General features: G+C 46.3%; 1 protein-coding gene across 2 annotated transcripts in view; it reads left to right on the top strand.

Moving 5' to 3' along the window:
• Window positions 1-15,167, top strand: part of DLEU7 (deleted in lymphocytic leukemia 7) — a 48,082-nt gene that overhangs the window by 4,526 nt on the left and 28,389 nt on the right. The gene's annotated exons all lie outside the window — the stretch shown is intronic.

Here is a 15,167-nt window from a genome sequence, read left to right as displayed (position 1 = left end):
TGCTCTGTGATAGTCTCAGGGTTCTGTTTGAAGCACAGAGAGCATCATGAAGACCAAGGAACACAACAGGCAGGTCCGTGATACTGTTGTGGAGAAGTTTAAAGCCGGATTTGGATACAAAATGATTTCCAAAACTTTAAACTCCCAAGGAGCACTGTGCAAGCGATCATATTGAAATGGAAGGAGTATCATACCACTGCAAATCTACCAAGACCTGGCCGTCCCTCTAAACTTTCATCTCAAACAAGGAGAAGACTGATCAGAGATGCAGCCAAGAGGCCCATGATCACTGTGGATGAACTGCAGAGATCTACAGCTGAGGTGGGACGGTCTGTCCATAGGATAACAATCAGTCGTACACTGCACAAATCTGGCCTTTATGGAAGAGTGGCAAGAAGAAAGCCATTTCTCAAAGATATCCATAAAAAGTGTTGTTTAAAGTTTGCAACAAGCCACCTGGGAGACACACCAAACATGTGGAAGAAGGTGCTCTGGTCAGATGAAACCAAAATCGAACTTTTTGGCAACAATGCCAAACAATATGTTTGGCATAAAGGCAACACAGCTCATCACCCTGAACACGCCATCCCCACTGTCAAACATGGTGGTGGCCGCATCATGGTTTGGGTCTGCTTTTCTTCAGCAGGGACAGGGAAGATGGCTAAAATTGATGGGAAGATGGATGGAGCCAAATACAAGACCATTCTTGAAGAAAACCTGTTGGAGTCTGCAAAAGACCTGAGACAGAGACGGAGATTTGTCTTCCAACAAGACAATGATCCCAAACATAAACCAAAATCTGCAATGGAATGGTTCACAAATAAACGTATCCAGGTGTTAGAATAGCCAAGTCAAAGTCCAGACCTCAATCCAATCGAAAACTGCTGTTCACAAACGATCTCCATCAAACCTCACTGAGCTCGAGCTGTTTGCCAAGGAAGAAAGGGCAAGAATTTCAGTCTCTCGATGTACGAAACTGATAGAGGCATACCCCAAGCGACTTGCAGCTGTAATCAAAGCAAAAGGTGGCGCAACAAAGTATTAAGTTAATGGGGCCGAATAATATTGCACGCCCCACTTTTCAGTTTTTGAATTTCCACAAAAATGTAAAATAACAAATAAATTTCGTTCAACTTCACAATTGTGTTCCACTTGTTGTTTATTCTTCACCAAAAATTTACATTTGGTATCTTTATGTTTGAAGCATGATATATGGGAAAAGGTTGAAAAGTTCCAGGGAGCCGAATACTTTGACAAGGCACTGTATATATAGAGAGAGAGAGCAGTGACGTGTACATAGAGGGGACGGTGAGGTGTATATAGAGAGTGGTGATGTGTATACAGAGGGGGCAGTGACATTTATATGAAGGGCAGTTACTTGCATATAGAGGTTGGTGGTGTGCACAGAGGACGGTGATGTGTAATACAGAGAGGGCGGTGACATATACAGCAAGAGGGCAGTGACGTGTAGAGAGAGAGGGCAATAACCGAGAGTGCGGTAATGAGTACAGAGAGAGGCCAGTGTACTTTTGTAGTGAATCAACCATTAAGACATCATGTAGAATCTATAGAAGCAAGACCGTAGGCACTACTATTTTTGTGGTGCTCAAGTAGGTGCCCAAACCGTACAATATTTAAAGATAAACTTGGCACACACGGACATGATTGCAGTGAAAATGTAATAAAGTAGAGTACATACGTAGTCGTTTCGGTCAATTTCGACCTTCATCAATGTACCTCACTTAAGTACTTTATAGGTTTTGTGGGTCACATAGGGATACAAAATCCCACTTGGAATAATCCGTATCCGGCACAGACGGATAGGAGTGACGAACGCAGTATGCAACGCTAGTCCAGTCAAATAAATCCTGTAGAATGTAAGCCCGCAAGGGCCTCTTCCCTCTGTATCAGTCTGTCATTGTTAGTTTGCTTACTGTAAGTGATATTTGTATTATGATGTAACCCCTTCTCATGTACAGCACCATAGAACTAATGGTGCTATATAAATAAATAATAATAATGTGGCAGGGAGACAGGGCCGGCGTTAGCAGCAGGCAGACCAGGCACCTGCCTAGGGCCCCCACCCCCCCAGGGGACCCAGCACCGATTCCCCCTGCCAGCACTGATGTCCCCCCCACGAGCGCCGACTCATTCAACTATACCAGCGTCTTAGACGCCGGTACAGTTCAAAGCAATGATGGAGGAGAGAGGGTCAGCTGATGCTCCGTGTCCCATCATTCCTCTCTGCCTTTGACACTGCGGGTGCACAATGACATCACATCATCGCGTACCTGCTGTGCAGGGCCGGCGTCAGCACCCGGCGTACCCGGGCAAGTGCCAGGGCCCTGGCGAGACGGGGGGGCCCACTTAAGGTAGTAACAGTGCAGACACGGACGGTACTACACTGATGACCTAGGGGGCCCCGCAGCCAGACTACATCCTGCTGTGCTGTGTGTGTATTAGTATACAAGATCAGCTCCGTGATCTCCGTCTCCAGCCAGGACTCGGAGGTGGAGCCATCCCTGGCAGCAGGCGCGGCACAGATCTCTCTCTGTGACTGAGTTTCGCTGCGCAGGTGCTGAAATACTCACCACACCGTCACCATGGATATGAAGAGTCACTTCCGGGCCGGCGGTCGTCTGTGTCATCACTTCCAGGTGAGCTCAGGCGCTCAGCGATCGTCCACTGTCCAGCCAGGTCCGGCGCCAAACAGGAAGACGATGATGAGCACAAGCAGCCAGCAGTCAGTGAACGGTGCACCCGGGCCGTCCCTATACAACGTGGGCGACGGCGTGAGTGATGGTGAAAGCAGTGAGTCTTCCTTCCAAGTTCCAGGCTGGTCCCAAAGCATTGCGGGGGGATGCAGCCTGGGAGGACAAGGTGCGACTGTACGGGGCAGACCACAGACCTACAGTATGGCATCTGAGTGATGCTGGGTGTGGGTGGGACTTATAGACTATATACTACATGACAGCCTGTGCTATATACTATATGGATGTGTTATATACTCCGTGGGCTGTGCTATATACTCCGTGGGCTGTGCTATATACTCCGTGGGCTGTGCTATATACTCCGTGGGCTGTGCTAATATACTCCGTGGGCTGTGCTATATACTACGTGGGCTGTGCTATATACTATGTGGCTGTGCTATACACTACGTGGCTGTGCTATATACTACGTGGGCTGTTATACACTACGTGGCTGTGCTATATACTACGTGGGCTGTTATACACTACGTGGCTGTGCTATATACCACGTGGGCTGTGCTATATACTACGTGGGCTGTGTTATATGCTACGTGGCTGTGCTATATTTCTCTCCTGTATCTGTGCATTATGAATCGTGGTATGTGTTAAAGGGGGGGGGGCCACTGAGACTCTTTCGCCCGGGGCCCTCAGAAACCTGGAGCCGGCCCTGCTGCTGTGTGTCAGGCAGACTGTAGCTGTGGAGACGGGAGCAGCATGGAGCACGAGGAGAAGTGAGGATTGTGTGGGTTTTTTTTAATATATATATCAATGAGTGATTACTGGACTGTGTGGCCATTCTCTGGGGGGGAGCTGTATTAGATTCTATGGGGGGCTGTATTAGGTTCTATGGGGGCCTGTTGTGAACTCTGTTTTTGGGCTCCCTCTAGTGGTCACAAGCGGTACTGTGTAGTGTTGTCTTTCTGCAGGTTGGCAGCATCAGCTGGTTCGTTATCCTTGGTTGGTTTCCTATTTAGTTCACCTGGATACTCGGTTCCTTGCCTGCTCTCAATGTATTCAGTGCTCTTCAGATTCCTTGTGACTACCTTGCTCCCAGTCTCTCCAAGACAAGCTAAGTTTTTGTTTGATCATTTTTTGATTATCAGCATTTATTATGTTTTTAGTCCAGCTCGCTAAAATGTGATTTCATCGCTTGCTGGTTGCTCTAGGGGACTGAGTTTCTCCCCCCCCACACCGTTAGTTGGTGCGGGGGTTCTTGAAATCTCAGTGTGGATATTTTGTAAGGGTTTTTTACCGACCGCACAGACCCCTTTACTATTTTCTGCTATCTAGTATTAGTGGGCCTCATTTGCTAAATCTGTTTTCACCCCTGTGTATGTGCCTTCCTCTTACCTCACCGTTATTATATGTTGGGGGCTTCTATTTCTTTGGGGATTATTTCTCTGGAGGCAAGAGAGGTCTTTCTTTCTCTCTAGGGGTAGTTAGTTCCTCAGGCTGGCTCAAGACGTCTAGGATTTTTAGGCACGTTCACCGGCTACTTCTAGTGTGTTTGGATAGGTTCAGATGTGCGGTCAGTCCAGTTTGCCACCTCCCTAGAGCTTGTCCTATGTATGTTACTTAGCTGGAGTAATTTGTGATCCTCAACCACTAAGGATCATAACTGTAGAGCAGGCCTCAAAAGTGTTTAATGCATCGCAGAAGTGGGATAAAAAGAAGACCTGAGTACATTTTTTTTTTTTTTTCCTCCCGCTTTTCCTTTGCTGCAGTCTGTTTAGCTTCTTTCATCCCCTTGAACTCTGGGTGGTTTTGAGCTCAGCTGCAGACATGAATTTTCAGACTCTGACTTCTAGTGTGGATCATCTGACTGCACGGGTGCAAAGTATTCAGGATTTTGTTATTCATAGCCCTATGTCAGAACCAAAGATACCCATTCCTGAATTGTTTTCTGGTGGTAGATCTAGGTTTCTAAACTTTAAGAATAATTGTAAGTTATTTCTATCTCTGAGACCTCGTTCTTCTGGTGATTCCGCTCAGCAAGTTAAAATTGTTATCTCCTTGTTGCGTGGCGACCCTCAAGATTGGGCTTTCTCTCTGGCGCCAGGAGATCCTGCATTGCTTAATGTAGATGCATTTTTTCTGGCTCTTGGACTGCTTTATGAGGAGCCTAATCTTGAGAATCAGGCAGAAAAAGCGTTGCTGGCTATCTCTCAAGGTCAGGATGAAGCAGAGGTGTATTGTCAAAAATTTCGGAAATGGTCGGTGCTTACTCAATGGAATGAGTGTGCCTTGGCTGCAAATTTCAGAGAAGGCTCAGCGCTTTGCCAACCGCCGCCGCGGTGTGGGTCCCCGACCTCGTGTTGGGGATTTGGTGTGGCTGTCTTCTCGGTATGTTCCTATGAAGGTCTCCTCTCCTAAATTCAAGCCTCGCTTCATCGGTCCTTATAAGATCTTGGAAATCCTTAACCCGGTGTCTTTTCGTTTGGATCTCCCAGCATCGTTTGCCATTCATAATGTGTTCCATAGGTCTTTGTTGCGGAGGTATGTGGTACCTGTGGTTCCTTCTGTTGAGCCTCCTGCTCCGGTGCTGGTCGAGGGCGAATTGGAGTACGTGGTGGAGAAGATTTTGGATTCTCGTATCTCTAGACGGAGGCTTCAGTATTTGGTTAAGTGGAAGGGCTATGGTCAGGAGGATAATTCCTGGGTTGTCGCCTCTGATGTTCGTGCGGCCGATTTGGTTCGTGCCTTCCACGCGGCTCGTCCTGATCGCCCTGGGGGTCTTGATGAGGGTTCGGTGACCCCTCCTCAAGGGGGGGGGTACTGTTGTGAACTCTGTTTTTGGGCTCCCTCTAGTGGTCACAAGCGGTACTGTGTAGTGTTGTCTTTCTGCAGGTTGGCAGCATCAGCTGGTTCGTTATCCTTGGTTGGTTTCCTATTTAGTTCACCTGGATACTCAGTTCCTTGCCTGCTCTCAATGTATTCAGTGCTCTTCAGATTCCTTGTGACTACCTTGCTCCCAGTCTCTCCAAGACAAGCTAAGTTTTTGTTTGATCATTTTTTGATTATCAGCATTTATTATGTTTTTAGTCCAGCTCGCTAAAATGTGATTTCCTCGCTTGCTGGTTGCTCTAGGGGACTGAGTTTCTCCCCCCCACACCGTTAGTTGGTGCGGGGGTTCTTGAAATCTCAGTGTGGATATTTTGTAAGGGTTTTTTACAGACCGCACAGACCCCTTTACTATTTTCTGCTATCTAGTATTAGTGGGCCTCATTTGCTAAATCTGTTTTCACCCCTGTGTATGTGCCTTCCTCTTACCTCACCGTTATTATATGTTGGGGGCTTCTATTTCTTTGGGGATTATTTCTCTGGAGGCAAGAGAGGTCTTTCTTTCTCTCTAGGGGTAGTTAGTTCCTCAGGCTGGCTCGAGACGTCTAGGATTTTTAGGCACGTTCACCGGCTACTTCTAGTGTGTTTGGATAGGTTCAGATTTGCGGTCAGTCCAGTTTGCCACCTCCCTAGAGCTTGTCCTATGTAGGTTACTTAGCTGGAGTAATTTGTGATCCTCAACCACTAAGGATCATAACAGGGGCCTACATGATATTTCATGGGGGTTGTATTAGATTCTATGGGGGCCTACATTAGATTCTTTTGGGGGTTCTGTATTAGATTTTATGGGGACCTACATTATATTCTATGGGGGCTGTTTTAGATTCTATGGAGGTCTATTATATTCTATGGGGGCTGTATTATATTCTGTGGTGGGGCTGTATTATATTCTATGGGGGGCCTACATTATATTCTATGAGGGGGCTGTATTATATTCTATGGTGAGGATTGCATCAAACTCTTTGAAGGGGCTACATTATATTCTATGGGGAGGTGGGCTGTATTATATTCTCTTGGGGGCTACATTATATTCTGTTAGGAGTCGAGTTCCCGCCGCTGCACAGGGGGAATCTCGAGCCATGTCTGCTATGGTCTCTCATTCTGCATCAGCCGCAGTGGAGCCTGCTCAGTGGAGACGTCGGTCCCAGTGTCTCGCTCAGTCTGATTCTGTGCAAAGGGTTACTGCTGCCTTTCCAGGCTCTGCCATTATAGCCTGTACTGATCAGCGGCAAGCAGATGTCTCTGGGACCAAGTCCTGCTTTTCCCCTTTTGAGCATGCCCAAAGGAAGACCTCTCAGTGGAGGTCTGGGGTCACATGTCAGGTACTGCAGTAGCTCCTATTGGTCCTCTAGGAAGGTCCTGAAGTTGCTCAGTAACTGTAGCAGTTCTCATTAGTCCTCTAGGAAGGTCCTGTACATGCTGCATCTATAAAAGGTTTGCATGGCCGCAAGGCCATGCACTAGTATACACTTGTTTTCGTGCGTTTGTTGTGAGTGAAAGTCGCTCTTTAAACATCCCCTCCCTTGTCTTTGAATGCTCGCGTAAGGAGGATGATTGTAATCTAGCGCCCGACTTGTTGCCAACACTTGTACACAAACAGCGTCTATTGCTGTGACCGTCAGTACGGCGCCATGCGCTATCACCTCGCTTTCCAAACCCAAGTCTGGGTGGTTATTGGCGTCCGCCAGTGCGGCACCGCATGCTCTCTCATGCTACTTAATTATTATTTCTGTTACGTGCGGTACTGCGGCCCTGTGACGCAACAGGGTTCGCTTCTTTCACAGAGGGTGAAGCTAACCCGTGTGTGTATTCTCACTGTACCGCCATATAGTCCGTCATTGCTTAGCAGCAGGTTCCATCTCTGCACGGTGGATCCTGGGCTGTGAACGCACCATTTTCCTTTTCTCTAATTATTTGGTGCATTCCGCTAGCCCTAACAATATTCTATGTATTAAATTTATTCTATGTATTAAATTTATTATATTCTATGAGGGATGATTGCATCATACTCTATGAGGGGCTACATTATATTCTATGGGGGACTACATTATACTATATAAGGAGGGCTACATTGAATTCTATGGAGGGGCTACATTATACTCTATGAGGGGGCTACCATATATTCTATGGAGGGGCTGCGTTATACTATATGAGGGGGCTGCATTATATTTTATGGAGGGGCTGCTGTCATGATTCTCAATGGCGAGAGAACATAGCCCAGCATATATGAGAACTAGCTCTTGGAAGATGGAAACTATACTGACCATGAACTAAACCTGCCGCACAACTAGAAGTGGCCGGGTAGCATGCCTACGTTTTTTTATCCCTAGATGCCCAGCGCCAGCCGGAGAACTACCTAATCCTAGCAGAGGAAAAGACAGTCCTGGCTCACCTCTAGAGAAATTTTCCCAAAAGGCAGACAGAGGCCCCCACATATATTGGCGGTGATTTAAGATGAAATGACAAACGTAGTATGAAAGTAGGTTTAGCAAAATCGAGGTCCGCTTACTAGATAGCATGAAGACAGAAAGGGCACTTTCATGGTCAGCAGAAAACCCTATCAAAACACCATCCAGAAATTACTTTAAGACTCTAGCATTAACTCATAACACCAGAGTGGCAATTTCCGCTCACAAGAGCTTTCCAGACACAGTAACGAAACAGCAGCTGTGAACAGGAACAAAATGCAAAAACACACAAGGACAAAAGTCCAACTTAGCTGGGAGTTGTCTAGTAGCAGGAACAAGCACAGAAAGGCTACTGATTACATTGTTGACCGGCATGAAACTGACAGAGGAGCAAGGTTATATAGCGACTCCCACATCCTGATAGGAGCAGGTGAACAGAGGGGATGATGCACACAAGTTAAATTCCACAAGTGGCCACCGGGGGAGCCCAGAATCCAATTTCACAACAGTACCCCCCCCCCTCAAGGAGGGGGCACCGAACCCTCACCAGAACCACCAGGGCGATCAGGATGAGCCCTATGAAAGGCACGGACAAGATCGGAGGCATGAACATCAGAGGCAGTGACCCAAGAATTATCCTCCTGACCGTATCCCTTCCATTTGACCAGATACTGGAGTTTCCGTCTGGAAACACGAGAGTCCAAGATCTTTTCCACAACGTACTCCAACTCACCCTCAACCAACACCGGAGCAGGAGGCTCAACGGAAGGCACAGCTGGTACCTCATACCTGCGCAACAATGACTGATGAAAAACATTATGAATCGAAAAGGATGCAGGGAGGTCCAAACGGAAGGACACAGGGTTAAGAATCTCCAATATCTTGTACGGGCCGATGAACCGAGGCTTAAACTTAGGAGAAGAAACCCTCATAGGGACAAAACGAGAAGACAACCACACCAAGTCCCCAACACAAAGCCGAGGACCAACACGACGACGGCGGTTGGCAAAAAGCTGAGTCTTCTCCTGGGACAACTTCAAATTGTCCACCACCTGCCCCCAAATCTGATGCAACCTCTCCACCACAGCATCCACTCCAGGACAATCCGAAGATTCCACTTGACCGGAGGAAAATCGAGGATGAAACCCCGAATTACAGAAAAACGGGGACACCAAGGTGGCAGAGCTGGCCCGATTATTGAGGGCGAACTCCGCCAAAGGCAAAAAAGCAACCCAATCATCCTGATCCGCAGACACAAAACACCTCAAATATGTCTCCAAGGTCTGATTAGTCCGCTCGGTCTGGCCATTAGTCTGAGGATGGAAAGCAGACGAAAAAGACAAATCTATGCCCATCCTAGCACAGAATGCCCGCCAAAATCTAGACACGAATTGGGTCCCTCTGTCAGAAACGATATTCTCCGGAATACCATGCAAACGAACAACATTTTGAAAAAACAGAGGAACCAACTCGGAAGAAGAAGGCAACTTAGGCAAGGGAACCAGATGGACCATCTTAGAGAAACGGTCACACACCACCCAGATGACAGACATCTTCTGAGAAACAGGCAGATCCGAAATAAAATCCATCGAGATGTGCGTCCAAGGCCTCTTTGGGATAGGCAAGGGTAACAACAATCCACTAGCCCGAGAACAACAAGGCTTGGCCCGAGCACAAACGTCACAAGACTGCACAAAGCCTCGCACATCTCGTGACAGGGAAGGCCACCAGAAGGACCTTGCCACCAAATCCCTGGTACCAAAGATTCCAGGATGACCTGCCAACGCAGAAGAATGAACCTCAGAGATGACTCTACTGGTCCAATCATCAGGAACAAACAGTCTACCAGGTGGGCAACGATCAGGTCTATCCGCCTGAAACTCCTGCAAGGCCCGCCGCAGGTCTGGAGAAACGGCAGACAATATCACTCCATCTTTAAGGATACCTGTGGGCTCAGAATTACCAGGGGAGTCAGGCTCAAAACTCCTAGAAAGGGCATCCGCCTTAACATTCTTAGAACCCGGTAGGTAAGACACCACAAAATTAAACCGAGAGAAAAACAACGACCAGCGCGCTTGTCTAGGATTCAGGCGCCTGGCAGACTCAAGGTAAATTAAATTTTTGTGGTCAGTCAATACCACCACCTGATGTCTGGCCCCCTCAAGCCAGTGACGCCACTCCTCAAAAGCCCACTTCATGGCCAAAAGCTCCCGATTCCCAATATCATAATTCCGCTCGGCGGGCGAAAATTTACGGGAAAAAAAAGCACAAGGTCTCATCACGGAGCAGTCGGAACTTCTCTGCGACAACACCGCCCCAGCTCCGATTTCAGAAGCGTCGACCTCAACCTGAAAAGGAAGAGCAACATCAGGCTGACGCAACACTGGGGCGGAAGAAAAGCGGCGCTTGAGCTCCCGAAAGGCCTCCACAGCAGCAGGGGACCAATCAGCAACATCAGCACCCTTCTTAGTCAAATCAGTCAATGGTTTTACAACATCAGAAAAACCAGCAATAAATCGACGATAAAAGTTAGCAAAGCCCAAAAATTTCTGAAGACTCTTAAGAGAAGAGGGTTGCGTCCAATCACCAATAGCCTGAACCTTGACAGGATCCATCTCGATGGAAGAGGGGGAAAAAATGTATCCCAAGAAGGAAATCTTCTGAACCCCAAAAACACACTTAGAACCCTTCACACACAAGGAATTAGACCGCAAAACCTGAAAAACCCTCCTGACCTGCTGGACATGAGAGTCCCAGTCATCCGAAAAAATCAGAATATCATCCAGATACACAATCATAAATTTATCCAAATAATCGCGGAAAATGTCATGCATAAAGGACTGGAAGACTGAAGGGGCATTTGAAAGACCAAAAGGCATCACCAAATACTCAAAATGGCCCTCGGGCGTATTAAATGCGGTTTTCCACTCATCCCCCTGCTTGATTCGCACCAAATTATACGCCCCACGGAGATCAATCTTAGAGAACCACTTGGCCCCCTTTATACGAGCAAACAAATCAGTAAGCAGTGGTAACGGATATTGATATTTAACCGTGATTTTATTCAAAAGTCGATAATCAATACACGGCCTCAAAGAGCCGTCTTTCTTAGACACAAAGAAAAAACCGGCTCCTAAGGGAGATGACGAAGGACGAATATGTCCCTTTTCCAAGGACTCCTTTATATATTCTCGCATAGCAGCGTGTTCAGGCACAGACAGATTAAATAAACGACCCTTAGGGTATTTACTACCCGGGATCAAGTCTATGGCACAATCGCACTCCCGGTGCGGAGGTAGTGAACCAACCTTGGGTTCTTCAAAAACGTCACGAAAGTCAGACAAGAATTCAGGAATCTCAGAGGGAATAGATGATGAAATGGAAACCAAAGGTACGTCCCCATGAGTTCCTTTACATCCCCAGCTTAACACAGACATAGCTCTCCAGTCGAGGACTGGGTTATGAGATTGCAGCCATGGCAATCCCAGCACCAAAACATCATGTAGATTATACAGCACCAGAAAGCGAATAACCTCCTGGTGATCCGGATTAACACGCATAGTCACTTGTGTCCAGTATTGTGGTTTATTACTAGCCAATGGGGTGGAGTCAATCCCTTTCAGAGGTATCGGAGCCTCCAATGGCTCCAAATCATACCCACAGCGTTTGGCAAAGGACCAATCCATAAGACTCAAAGCAGCGCCAGAGTCGACATAGGCGTCCGCGGTAATAGATGACAAAGAACAAATCAGGGTCACAGATAGAATAAACTTAGACTGTAAAGTGCTAATTGAAACAGATTTGTCAGGCTTCTTAGTACGCTTAAAGCATGCTGATATAACATGAGTTGAATCACCACAATAGAAGCACAACCCATTTTTTCGTCTAAAATTCTGCCGCTCGCTTCTGGACAGAATTCTATCACATTGCATATTTTCTGGCGTTTTCTCAGTAGACACCGCCAAATGGTGCACAGGTTTGCGCTCCCGCAGACGCCTATCGATCTGAATAGCCATCGTCATGGACTCATTCAGACTCGCAGGCACAGGGAACCCCACCATAACATCCTTAATGGCATCAGAGAGACCTTCTCTGAAAATCGCCGCCAGGGCGCACTCATTCCACTGAGTAAGCACAGACCATTTGCGGAATTTTTGGCAGTATATTTCAGCTTCATCTTGCCCCTGAGACAAGGACATCAAGGCCTTTTCCGCCTGAAGCTCTAAATGAGGTTCCTCATAAAGCAACCCCAAGGCCAGAAAAAACGCATCCACATTGAGCAACGCAGGATCCCCTGGTGCCAATGCAAAAGCCCAGTCTTGAGGGTCGCCCCGGAGCAAGGAAATTACAATCCTGACCTGCTGTGCAGGGTCTCCGGCAGAGCGAGACTTCAGGGACAAAAACAATTTGCAATTATTTTTAAAATTTTGAAAGTGAGATCTATTCCCCGAGAAGAATTCAGGCAAAGGAATTCTAGGCTCAGACATAGGTGCATGAACAACAAAATCTTGCAAATTTTGTACCTTTGTGGCGAGATTATTCAAACCTGTAGCTACACTCTGAAGATCCATTTGAAACAGGTGAACACAGAGCCATTCAAGGATTAGAAGGAGAGGAAGAGAGGAAGGCTGCAGTATAGGCAGACTAGCAAGTGATTCAATTAAGAGCACACTCAGAACTAGAGGGGAAAAAAAAAAAAAAAAATTGTAGCAGACTTCTTTTTTCTCTCCTTTCTCAGCCAGTAATTTAACCCTTTTTTGGGCCGGTCAAACTGTCATGATTCTCAATGGCGAGAGAACATAGCCCAGCATATATGAGAACTAGCTCTTGGAAGATGGAAACTATACTGACCATGAACTAAACCTGCCGCACAACTAGAAGTGGCCGGGTAGCATGCCTACGTTTTTTTATCCCTAGATGCCCAGCGCCAGCCGGAGAACTACCTAATCCTAGCAGAGGAAAAGACAGTCCTGGCTCACCTCTAGAGAAATTTTCCCAAAAGGCAGACAGAGGCCCCCACATATATTGGCGGTGATTTAAGATGAAATGACAAACGTAGTATGAAAGTAGGTTTAGCAAAATCGAGGTCCGCTTACTAGATAGCATGAAGACAGAAAGGGCACTTTCATGGTCAGCAGAAAACCCTATCAAAACACCATCCAGAAATTACTTTAAGACTCTAGCATTAACTCATAACACCAGAGTGGCAATTTCCGCTCACAAGAGCTTTCCAGACACAGTAACGAAACAGCAGCTGTGAACAGGAACAAAATGCAAAAACACACAAGGACAAAAGTCCAACTTAGCTGGGAGTTGTCTAGTAGCAGGAACAAGCACAGAAAGGCTACTGATTACATTGTTGACCGGCATGAAACTGACAGAGGAGCAAGGTTATATAGCGACTCCCACATCCTGATAGGAGCAGGTGAACAGAGGGGATGATGCACACAAGTTAAATTCCACAAGTGGCCACCGGGGGAGCCCAGAATCCAATTTCACAACAGGCTGCATTATACTATATAAGGGGGCTACATTATATTCTATGGGGGTTACATTATATTGTATCACGGGGCAGCATTATACTCATGGGGCTTCATTATCTTCTGTGGGGTGGCAGCATTATACTATATGTGGGCTGCATTATACTATATGAAGAACTATGGGGTGCATTATACTATGGGAAGTGAATTGTACTACATGGATGACTATGGCGGTGCATTATACTATATGGAGCACTATGAGGAGTATATTTTACTATATGGAGGACTGAGCAGTTTATTTTAATATATGGAGGACTGAGGAATATATTATGCTATATGGAGGACCGAGGAGTGTATTATACTGTATGGAGGACTGAGGAGTATATTATGCTATATGGAGGACCGAGGAGTGTATTATACTGTATGGAGGACTGAGCAGTGTATTTTAATATATGGAGGACTATGAGGAGTGTACTATACTATATGGAGGACTATGGGGAGTGTATAATACTATATGGAGCACTATGAGGCGAGTATTATACCATATGGAGGACTGAGCAGTGTATTTTAATATATGGAGGACTATGAGGAGTGTATTATACTATATGGAGGACTGGGTAGTGTATAATACTATATGGAGCACTGAGGAGTGTATTTTAATATATGGAGGACTATAGGGAGTGTATTATACTATATTGAGGACTATGGGGAGTGTATTATACTATATGGAAGACTATGGGGAGTGTATTATACTATATGGAGGACTATGGGGCACATTACATTATAAGGAGGACTATGGGGTTTGCATTTTACAATATGGAGGACTGTGGTGCACATTATAATATATGGAGGACTATGGGGTGTATTATACTAAACAATCAAAATGCTGCATATTTGAGTGATTGTTTATGCAGGAGCAAAAATCATTGTTCTCAGCAGCCCATTGACGGTGTAAACTGCAGATGAGCTGCTGATAACATGATACTGTATGGGGACAGATTTCCTAATAGTGATTGTTCTGTTCCCATCATTCTTTCTCAGTTGGTGTAAAGAGGCCGCGAAACAAGCGTCGAACGACTTCAGTATTGTCGATCACACTCTTTTAGCGGCATGAACTCAGCGCATGTAAATACAACATACATTCTTCTGTGTGATGTGCAATATGTTAGCATTTGGGGCCCCATTTGAAACTTTTGCATAGGGCCCCACCTTGCCTAAAACTGGCCCTGCAGGGAGATCGATAAGTCTCATTGCTCTTACAGTATGAAATGGCCGTCCGTGATTATGATAAACCTTCTTTCCTCTAAATGTTTCCCCCCGTGTCACCATTTCAGACGTGGGTGTGGAAATATCATTTTAAAGATCTCTGTCCTGTCCCCTCACATTTGTGCACTGTAATAAGATCGCCCCTAAGCCTTTGTTTTTCCACACTAAATAACCCCATTTGATAACCTGTTCTCGTATTGCAGTCCACCCATTCCCTTAATAACCCTATTCGCTCCTCTCTGTGTAAGCAGGTGACTGGATGCAACACGCAGACAGGTACAAGGTGGAAGTAATCAATTAATCTATATTTTTCTAGCATGGCAGGAAATTGTGGTATCTATAGCAACCAGGGCTGGACTGGCCATTGGGCAATTCTGGCAAATGCCAGAAGGGCCTGTCTGGTTGTGGGCCACATTGCCTACTAC

This window comes from Ranitomeya variabilis, chromosome 3 (assembly GCF_051348905.1).
Source record: "Ranitomeya variabilis isolate aRanVar5 chromosome 3, aRanVar5.hap1, whole genome shotgun sequence".
Classification (NCBI taxonomy): domain Eukaryota; kingdom Metazoa; phylum Chordata; class Amphibia; order Anura; family Dendrobatidae; genus Ranitomeya; species Ranitomeya variabilis.
The sequence above is the reverse complement of the archived record's forward strand: the minus strand, read 5'-3'. Positions and strand labels throughout refer to the sequence as shown.